The following is a 10,792-nucleotide window of genomic DNA, read 5'->3' as shown; positions in this document are numbered from 1 at the left end:
AACATCTTTAGTTATATCTCCCTTTTCATTCCTGTTATTGTGTATTTGAGCCTTCTTTTTTAAAAATTATTCTGAATCAGGAGTGGCCTGGTGGCATAGAGGTTAAGTTTGCACGCACTCTGCTTTGGTGGCCCGGAGTTTGCAGGTTCAGATCCTGGGCACGGACATATGCATGGCTTATCAAGCCATGCTGTGGCAGGCGTCCCACGTATAAAGTAGAGGAAGATGGGCATGGATGTTAGCCCAGGGCTAATCTTCCTCAGCAAAAAGAAGAGGCTTGGCAACAGATGTTAGCTCAGGGCTAATCTTCCTCACACACACACAAAATTATCCTGAGTCAATCTTGCTAGAGGTTTGTCAATTTTATTGGTATTATCAAAGAACCAAATTTTGACATTTCTGATTTTTTTCATTATATGTTTCCTATTTTATTAATTTCTGCTCTTATCTTTATGATTTTATGCCTTCTACTTTCATTAGGTATATTTTTCTGTTCTTTTTTGTAAAGCTGTTTATTTTGAAATAATTTTAGGCTTACAAAAAATTGCAAAAACAGTACAGAGAGTTTCTGTATACCCTTCACCAAACTTCTCTTACACAACCATAGGACAGTTATTGAAACCAGGAAATTAACAGTGATATAATACTATTAGCTAATCTACAGGCCTTATTTTAATTATGCTAATAGTCCCACTAATGTCCTTTTCCTGGTCCAGGATCCAATCCAGGATTCCAAATGGCATATAATTGCTGTATTATTCATTGTTATATAAATTACCCTAAAAGCAGCTTGAAACAACGAACATTTATTATCTCATAGTTTCTGTGGGTCAGGAATTTGGGAGCCGCTTAGCTGGGTAGTTCTTGCTCATGGTCTCTGACGACATTGCCTTGATGATGCCAGCCAGGACTGAGGTCATCTGACATCTTAACCAGGACTGGGGGTCTGCTCTCAAGATGGTATAATCACATCACAGCAGGGGGCCTCAGATCCTGCCCATGTGGGTGTCTCCACAGTGCTGCTTGAGTGGCCTCATGACATGGCAGCTGGCTTCTCCCAGAGATAGTAACGTTGAAGTTGCAAAGTCTTTCATCACCTAGCTTTGAAATCACTGGTCATTTCCACAATATCCTATTGGTACACAGGTCAGCCCTCTTCCATGAATACCAGCATCACTTGGAGGCCATGTTGGAGACTGGCCACCATGTTTTTCACTCTCCTTGGTCTCCTCCAATCTGGGACAATTTCTCAGATTTTTTTCTTCCATGAACTTGACACTTTTGAAGAGTACTGGCCAGTTATTTTGTAGAACATCCCTCAATTTGGATTTATCTGATGTTTTGTAATGATTACTTTGAGGTTATTCATTTTGGGCAAGAATACTGCAGAAGTAATGTGCCCTTCTCAGTGCATCATATTAGATGGTACCTGATGTTGGTACATTTTATTACTGGTCATGTTAACTTTGACCACTTGGTTAAGGTGGTGTCTGCCAGGTTCATCCACTGTAAAGTTACTCTTTTTCCCTTAGTGATTAGTAAATGTCTTGTGGGGAGATACTTTGAGTTTATGCAAATATCTTGTTCTCATGATACCTTTACTTATTAATGTTAGCATCCATCAATGATTTATGCCTGCAACAATTATTATTATTGTGGTGTTTGCCTAATGGTGACTTGCTATTTCCATCATTCCTTCCACATTTACTTATTGGAATCCTACTACAAGGAAGAGCTGTCACTTCTCCCCCATGTATTATTTATTTATAGCAGTATAGACTTGTGGATATTTATTTTATTCCATGGGTAATAATCCATTACTATGTGTGATGGTTAATTTTATGTGTCAACTTGACTGGATCAACGAGTACCCAGATATTTGGCTAAATATTATTTCTGGGTGTGTCGGTGAGGGTGTTTCCAGATGAAACTAACATTTGAATCAGTGGAGTGAAGCAAATTGCCCTCCCTAATGTGAGTGGGCACCGTCCAATCTTTTGAGGGCCTGAATAGAACAACAGGGTGGAAGAAGGAAGAATTCACCCCTTCCTGCCTGATTGCTTGAGCTGGACATCGATCTGCCCTTGGTGCTGCTGCTTCTCAGGCCTTCCGACTGAGACAGAATCACACCACTGGCTTTCCTGGGTCTCCAGCTTGCAGATGCAGATTGTGGGACCTTTCAGTCTCCATAATTGCCTGACCCAATTCCTTTTAATGAATCTCTTCGTTTATATATCCTATTGGTTCTGTTTCTCCGGAGAACCCTAATACACTATCGTTATTTAATTGCTCAAATTGTCCCAGATTTGGCCCTTGGGAGCTCCTTCATGTTGACTCTTGTGTCCTTCTGAAATGCCCCCATCATGTTTTGAGCACTTCCTTACTTTCTGTCACTGCATGATGTTCCAGACTCATCTTGTGTTATCTCTGCCCCAGCCCTGAAATGAACCATTTCTCCAAAGAGCCCTGATTCCTTTTTATTGGAGAATGGAATTTAAGAACCAAGATCTGGGTATTGGCTGTGCTCACTGCTACTAGGGCATCATTGCCTCTAGGCCCTCTCAGTGGGTGGAGTAGGAAACATACGTATGCAAACACACATCTATTTATTTCTAGATCTTTCCACCTGTATATATATATTAAAACCATGAGTTTATACTAATGCCTTTGATTCCAATCCAACCCACAGGGCTCTTCTAGCCTTCCCCTTTTCCTTATTTGTAACTCCTTTCTCTGATGGTGAGAAATCTGGTTCTCATTATCCATGATATATTACTTATCTACTCAGTACAAGTACTGAGCACATTCAATAGTTTCAGAATTTCTAACCCATACTGCCTGAAAAACAAATTCACTGATCAGAGTGCAATACTTATGTTGTTCAGTTCTTTCTGTCTTGTGCCTTACAGTGTATAGTCAAAATACTGTTTTCCAAAGTGACTTAGGTGAGGTTTTTACGTCCCCACTCCCTTCAATGTGGTTATGTTCCTATTTTTAATACAGTTAGCTTCATTTCTTACTGTTTATTTTCATTTTTGTGTCCCCCCCACCCCAAGCCCGTTCTGGTTGGCTTTATTTATTTATTGTTTTGGGGGGTAGGTAAGACATTAACATGGGCCTAAGAGTCAGAACTATACAAAAACTATACTGAGAGAACTGTCACTCTTCCCTCACCCTGTCTAGGCCAGTCCCATTCCCAGATTCTTTCTATCCCAGTCCCACCTACTCCATATAGGCAACAAATGTCATTAGTTCTGGTTTATCCTTCCTGTATTTATTTTTGCGCAAATGAACAGATGTATGTATATTTTCTTATAATCTCTTTCTTCTTACATAAAAGATAGCATAAGATAGGCTCCTAGAAATGACTCCCTGGTGGTTCATAGAGATCGTCCTCATTCTTTTTTACAGTTGCATCCATTGTCTGGATATACCAAACGTATTCACCCGTCTCCTATGTATGGTATAGTATGTAAAGGGTGTTTCAGTTATTTGCAATTATAAACAATGCTTCAATAAATAATCTTGTGCATATGTATTTTCATATTATTGGAGGAATATCTTTAGGGTGAATTCCTAGAAGTGGCATTGCTGGACCAAAAGGTAAATACATATGTAGCTTTGTTTGACATTGCCAAATTTCCCAACAGAAGGGTTGTACCAGTTTGCATTTCCATTGGCAACATATGAGAGGGTCTGTTTCCCCACAGCCTTGCCAATAGAATGTGTTGTCATGTTGTTTCATTTTTGACGGTCTGATAGGTGAGAAATGGTATTTCGGTATTGATTTAATTTGCATTTACGTAATTTTGTGTCTGAACATTTTTTCATACATTTATTTATTTATTTATTTATTTATTGTGAGGAAGATCAGCCCTGAGCTAACATCCATGCTAATCCTCCTCTTTTTGCTGAGGAAGACCGGCTCTGAGCTAACATCTATTGCTAATCCTCCTCCTTTTTTTTTTCCCCCAAAGCCCCAGTAGACAGTTGTATGTCATAGTTGCACATCCTTCTAGTTGCTGTACGTGGGATGCTGCCTCAGCATGGCCGGAGAAGCAGTGTGCCAGTGGGCGCCAGGGATCCGAACCCAGGCTACCAGTAGTGGAGCGCGTGCACTTAACCGCTAAGCCACGGGGCCAGCCCTTTTCATACATTTAAAGCAGCTTTTTATGTCTTATTTTCTGTGAATTTTCTGTTCACATCTTTTCTCCATTTTTTAAAATCAGAGTTTTGGTCCTTGGTCCCTCAATTTGTAATAGTTCTTTCTATATTAAGGATATACGTTGAAAAATTTTCTCCTAGTTTGTCAGATGTCTTTGTGTGTTTGTTTATTTATTTAGAAGTTGTGGGGAGCTTTTACTTTGTATTTTATATATAATGTTTCTATCGTTGGAGTGTTTTATAGTGATCAAATATTACATGGGATAATTTCAACTGCAAATAAAATGCTCCTCTTCTAAAGGCTTTAAAATAAAGGGCATTTATTATTTCATATAACAAGAAGTTCCAGTTGGTGGAGAATTCCTCTGATAATTAAGTGGTTTAGTAATGTCATCAAAGACCTAGCATTTTCTTATCTTTCTTCTCTGACATTCTCTAGTGTTTCTGTTCTTGGTAAGATACTGGCATTAGGACTAAGATACATGTGTATAAGACTAAGATATATATATAAGACATATATATTATATATAATATTGATATATTATATATACATATTAATTATATAATTATATATATAATCTTCCTCTATTTTGTATGTGGGTCGCTGCCACAGCATGGCCGACGAGTGGTAAAGGTCCACGCCCAGGATCCAAACTTGCAAACTCAGGCCACCAAAGTGGAGCACGCTGAACTTAACTACTACACCATGGAGCTGGCCCTCTTTGCTGTTTTAATTTGCATTTCCCTGATGACATATGATGTGGAGCAACTTTTCATATGCTTATGTACCATCTATAGATCTTCTTTCACGAGATGTGTGTTAGGGTCTTTGGCCCATTTTTTAATTGGGTTTTTTTTGTTTTCTTATCATTGAGTTTTAAGAGTTCTTTGTATATTTTGGATAACAATCCTTTATCAGGTGTGTCTTTTGCAAATATTTTCTCCCAGTCTGTGGCTTGTCTTCTCATTCTCTTGATATTGTCTTTTACAGAGCAGAAGATTTTCATTTTAATTAAGTCCAGCTTATCAATTCTTTCTTTCATGAGTCATGCCTTTGGCGTGATATTTAAAAAGTCACAGCCTTACTGCTTAAGCGAATACAATGTTATATGTCAATTATATCTCAATAAAAGTGGAGGAAAAAAAGTCATAGCCAAACCCAAGGTCATCTAGATTTTCTCTAATGTTATCTTCTAGGAGGTTTATAGTTTTGTGTTTTCATTTAGGTCTATGATCCATTTTCAGTTAACTTTTTTGTGAAAAGTGTAAGGTCTGTGTCTAGATTCTTTTTTTTTTTTTTTTGCATGTGTGCAATATTTTGTTTCTTTGGATTCATGGTTGTTTTTTCCAGGGGGGAATTTTCCTCAGTTGATATCGAGTTGTTCCAGCACCATTTGTTGAAAAGACTATCTTTTCTCCATTGTATTGCCTTTGTTCCTTTATTGAAGATCAGTTGACTATCTGTAGATATATTTCTGGGCTCTCTATTCTGTTTCATTGATCTATTTGTCTATTCTTTTGCCAATACTACACTGTCTTGATTACTTTTTAGTGAGTCCTGAAATCGGGTAGTGTCAGTCCTCGAACTTTGTTCTTGTCCTTCAATATTATATTGGCTATTCCGGGTCTTTTGCCTCTCCATATAAACTTTAGAATCAGCTTGTTGATATCCACAAAATAACTTGCTGCAATTTTGAATGGAATTGCACTGAATCTATAGATCAAGTTGAGGAAGAACTGATATCTTGACAATATTGAGTATTCCTATCCATGAACATGGAATCTCTCATTTATGTAGTTCTTTAATTTCTTTCATAAGAGTTTTATAGTTTTCCTCATATAGATCTTGTACATATTGTGTTAGATTTATACCTAAGTATTTCATTTCGGGAGATGCTAATGTAAATGATTTTGTGTTTTTAATTTCAAATTCCACTTGTTCATTGCTGGCATATAGGAAAGCAATTGACTTTTGTATATTAACTTTGTATCCTACAATCTTGCTATAATCACTTATTAGTTCCAGGATTTTTTTGTGAATTCTTTCAGATTTTCCTCATAGATGATCATAATAATCTGCAAACAAAGATGGTTTTATTTCTTCCTTCCAAATCTGTATCCTTATTTCCCTTTCTTGTCTTATTGCATTAGCTAGGACTTCTGGTACAGTGGTGAAAAGCAGTGGTGAGAGGGAACATCCTCGCCTTGTTCCTGATTATAATAGGAAAGCTTTGAGTTTCTCACCATTAAGTATGATGTTAGCTAGTTTTTTTGTGGATATTCTTTGTCAAGTTGAGGAAGTTTCCTTCTATTCCTAGTTTACTGAGAGTTTTCACCATGAATGGGTGTCGGATTTTGTCAAATGCTTTCTCTGCATCTACATGTGATTTTATTTTTAAGCCTGGCTTCCCAGGCGTTGCCCCTAAGTCAGGGGAGCCTATTGTTCAGCCACTGTTTGGTCAGAGGTTGTGTTTAGCCCCTGTGTTGGTGAGGCTCCTGCCCTGTGTTGATGGGTCTGTATGTGGCTTGAGGAATGTTTTCAAATCTGCCCCATGTCCTGCTCTGACTGTTCTGAGTGGGTGCAGCTTAGTACCTGTGCACAGCCTTCCCAACCTCCAGGGTGGTCTGTGATCCAAGGAAGTTCTCTTCTTGGCTGTCTCCTTCTGATTCTCTCTGTTAAATTTCTGGTTACCCTGCCATTTTATTTGTTGCTACTAGTGTCAAGGAGTTATGAATACCTTCTTAATTGCTCTCCACCAAGATCTCCACTGCGCTCAATAATGCTAAAAGATATTGTTCCAAATAAAGTTAATTCCTTCAGGCAGAGCTATGGAGCTCTTCATCCTCATGGCCTGCCTTTCCACCTGGGCAGAACCTCTGCCCCACCCTATAGAAACTGGAGGTGGGGAAGCAGCTGATCATCTATGAGTAAGACCCCTGCTCTCCAAGCTGGTAGGGGTGGGAGAACAGCCTCTGATCTTCTTGACTTTTCCTTTCTGGCATGGAATCTATGTCCTAAGAAAGAGGTGGCATATGAGCCATGGGAATCTGGTATTTTAGGCCTGTCTTGCCTGGAGTAGAGATTCTTCCCTACAGCTGTGGGTCACATGGGGGAAAAGATGACCAGTCTTCCTTTGCTGCACCTGCCTGGAATAGAGCTTCCAGGATGAGGGGCTGAGAAACATGGATAGCCTGCCCCTCCTGGGGTGAAACCTTAGCTCTACACTGGGAAATGGGAATTGGGGTGGGAGAGGGAAACCCCTGTTTTCTTGGCTGCACAGCCTGGAGTACAGTGCTTGGAGTGGAGCTTCTGTGAGACAGAAGGGGGAGTGGGAGGGAGGAGAAAGGAGTGGGTTGAGGCTCAAATGCCACAGACTCTCACTGTTCTTACCAAGCTTTCCTTGAATAAATGCTTCTGCATTTGCTGGATCTGCCTTTAGAATAATTTCCAGACTTTAAATAATTGTTTTTGGTTTTTTTTGTGTGTGTGTGAGGAAGATCAGCCCTGAGCTAACATCTGTGCTAATCCTCCTCTTTTTGCTGAGGAAGACCAGCTCTGAGCCAACATCTACTGCCAATCCTCCTCCTTTTTTTTTTTCCCCCAAAGCCCCAGTAGATAGTTGTATGTCATAGTTGCACATCCTTCTAGTTGCTGTATGTGGGAAGCGGCCTCAGCATGGCCGGAGAAGCGGTGCGTCGGTGCGCACCTGGGATCCGAACCCGGGCTGCCAGTAGCGGAGCGTGCGCACTCAACTGCTAAGCCATGGGGCCGGCCCAATAATTGGGTTTTAAAAAATAATTTTTTCCAGTTAAATGGTTATTTTGTTGGAGATAGGTTCTACTGAGCTCCTCACTCTGTCATCTGAAAATTGAGCTTAAGATTTAAGAAAATATCTTTTTCCACTGGTTATTTTCCTCTTGCCATTTCTTATTTGTTATATTTGTGCTTTCCTCCTTTTTTCTTGAACAAGTTAGCTAGTGGTTTGTCTATTTGTTAATTTTTCCAAAAATACAGGTCTAATTTCTATTCTCTACTGCATTAATCTTTGCTTTTAGCTTTATTCTTTCTCTCTTTGTACTTTCTTTTGGTTTATTTTATTCTTTTTCTAGTTTTATTTGAGCTGGGAATTAAATTCATTTCTTTTTATTCTTTTATTTTTAATGATAAGTGTTTAGTGCTATGAATTTTCCTCTGATCACTGCTTTAAATGTATCTCATAGAGTCTGATATGTAGTATTTTCACTATTATTATTTTTTAGAAATTTTGTATTCCAGTTTGTTTTCTTTTTTCTTTCTTTCTTTTTAACATTTTTTTTTAAATTTTATTTATTTATTTTTTCCCCCAAAGCCCCAGTAGATAGTTGTATGTCATAGCTGCACATCCTTCTAGTTGCTGTACGTGGGACGCAGCCTCAGCACGGAGAAGCAGTGCGTCGGTGTGCGCTGGGGATCCAAACACCGGCCACCAGCAGCGGAGCGCGCACACTTAACCGCTAAGCCACAGGCCGGCCCTTTCTTTCTTTCTTTCTTTCTTTTTCTTTTTTTGTGAGGAAGATCAGCCCTGAGCTAACATCCAATGTCAATCCTCCTCCTTTTTTTTTTTTTTTTTGCTGAGGAAGATTGGCCCTGGGCTAACATCTGTGCCCATCTTCCTCTACTTTGTGTGGGACACCGCCACAGCATGGCTTCACAAGCGGTGCGTCTGTGCGGCCCGGGATCCAAACCTGCTAACCCTGGGGCCACCGAAGGGGAGCACGTGCACTTAAACGCTGCACCACTGGCCGGCTCCCTCCAGTTGGTTTTCACCTAATTAATTTTGTTTTTGTCTCCGCTAATAATTTCTCATTTCATTACACTGTGCTCAGAGAATATCATTTATAATATTTCTACTTTATTGAACATGCCGATCATTTCTTTGTGACCTCAGATATGATTAATTTTTTGTGGATATTTTGTTTCCTTGGATTCATGGTTGTTTTTTCCAGGGGGAATTTTCCTCAGTAGATGTATGTTGGATTTTATTTTGTGATTCTTTGTTCTTTAATAGTCGCTCCATATGGATCCATTAATCTTGTTCATTTTTGTGGTATTGGGATGTTTTACAAGATTCCTAGTTCAAGAGCACGCTCTTACGTCAATATAGCAAAGTCCAGATATTTTAGTGGATTTTTATTTGTTTTTTTGGTGGGGGGGGCGGGGTTTGTGGCCTCCGATTTTCTTGTTTCTTTTTAGTCTTGCAAGACCCTAAATTATTCCCTTTTGCTTTTTCCCCCTTCATCAGTCAATTGCCAGGACGCCTCTCACTAATTTTGGCCTTTTTCCCCGCTCTCCCAGAATCTATGCATTTTAAAGACTGACCCTTCAAATCCCAGATACTTTCAAGTTCCTTCCTTGTAGTCTAAGCTCTGCTCTCCCAGGGCATTTTCCCAGGATTTTCAGACTGTGGAAGGACTTGGTCTTTCAGAGGGAGGTTCTAGATCAACCTTGGGCCCCACTGCCAACTCCCCTCTTTCCTCTTCCCGGGTTTTCTCGGCAGAGAGCCTGTGCAGGGCAGGGTGAGGCAGGGGCGCGGGAGGTCCGCGCTGTAATTCCGTGTGTTTTCTTTTTATTTACAGTTATTCTAAAGTTTACAGTCTCTACTTTCAAGTTTGTTGACGCTGTGGTTTTGGCAGAGTTATTTCCCAGTCTTCTTGTTCTGATTTGTTTTGGGGAGAAACCTTGGGAGATGGGGAACTAGCAGCCGCTGTGGCCCTCGGTACCCGGAAGTCCCTCTACTCTTCCTTTGTAAGGTTTTAAGACGGAGCTTAGCTCGTTAGCTTGTATCCTTTCTTATTTTTAATACATGCATTTGAGGTCACAAATCCTCTCTAAGAATTATCAGCTGTCCTCAACTTTGACATATAATAGTTTCATTATGATTGCAATCTGAAACAACACTAACCTATAATGGATTTTCTAATTTCCGTCAAGGTATTTTACCTTGACTCATAAGTTTCAGAAAATGTTTCTTAATTTTAAAACACGTAGGATTTTTTTCTATTTATCTGTTTGTGGGCAATGTTTAACTTAATTGTATTGTGATCAAAAAACACAGACTGAATGATTTTCATTTTTTGAAATTAGTTGAGTTGCCTTATGGTCTAGAATTTGATCAATTTATTGGAAAATGTTGTGTATGCTAGTCTGCATTTGTTAGGTGCAGTGCTTCATAATTGTCCACTAGGTCAAATTTGTTAACTATATGCTTCATATCTTTTATATCTTTGTCAATTTTTTTGCCTGCATGTGCCATCGAGTCTACAAATACAATTGTGATTTGTCTGTTTTTCTTTGTGGTTCTATCCACTTATATATATATTAATATATCTTTATTGCTTATTGATTTTATTTTTTCAGAGTAAATAACTTTAAAATTGCTGTATAGTTTAAAAATCACCATGTAAGCACCCTGTTTCTCTCTAGTGATGCTTGTAGCCTGAAATTTATTTTTTCTAATACTAATATGGCTACTCCAGTTTTCTTTTAGTATTTGCCTGATATTTTTTCTATCCTTGTACTTCCAAACTTTTTATATCCTTTTGTTTTGTATGTATCTTTTATAAATAGCATGCAGTGCTAATACTATTT

This window comes from Ceratotherium simum, chromosome 34 (assembly GCF_057802395.1).
Source record: "Ceratotherium simum simum isolate JZ-2026a chromosome 34, ASM5780239v1, whole genome shotgun sequence".
In the NCBI taxonomy this organism is placed as follows: domain Eukaryota; kingdom Metazoa; phylum Chordata; class Mammalia; order Perissodactyla; family Rhinocerotidae; genus Ceratotherium; species Ceratotherium simum.
Note: the sequence above shows the minus strand (reverse complement) of the source record.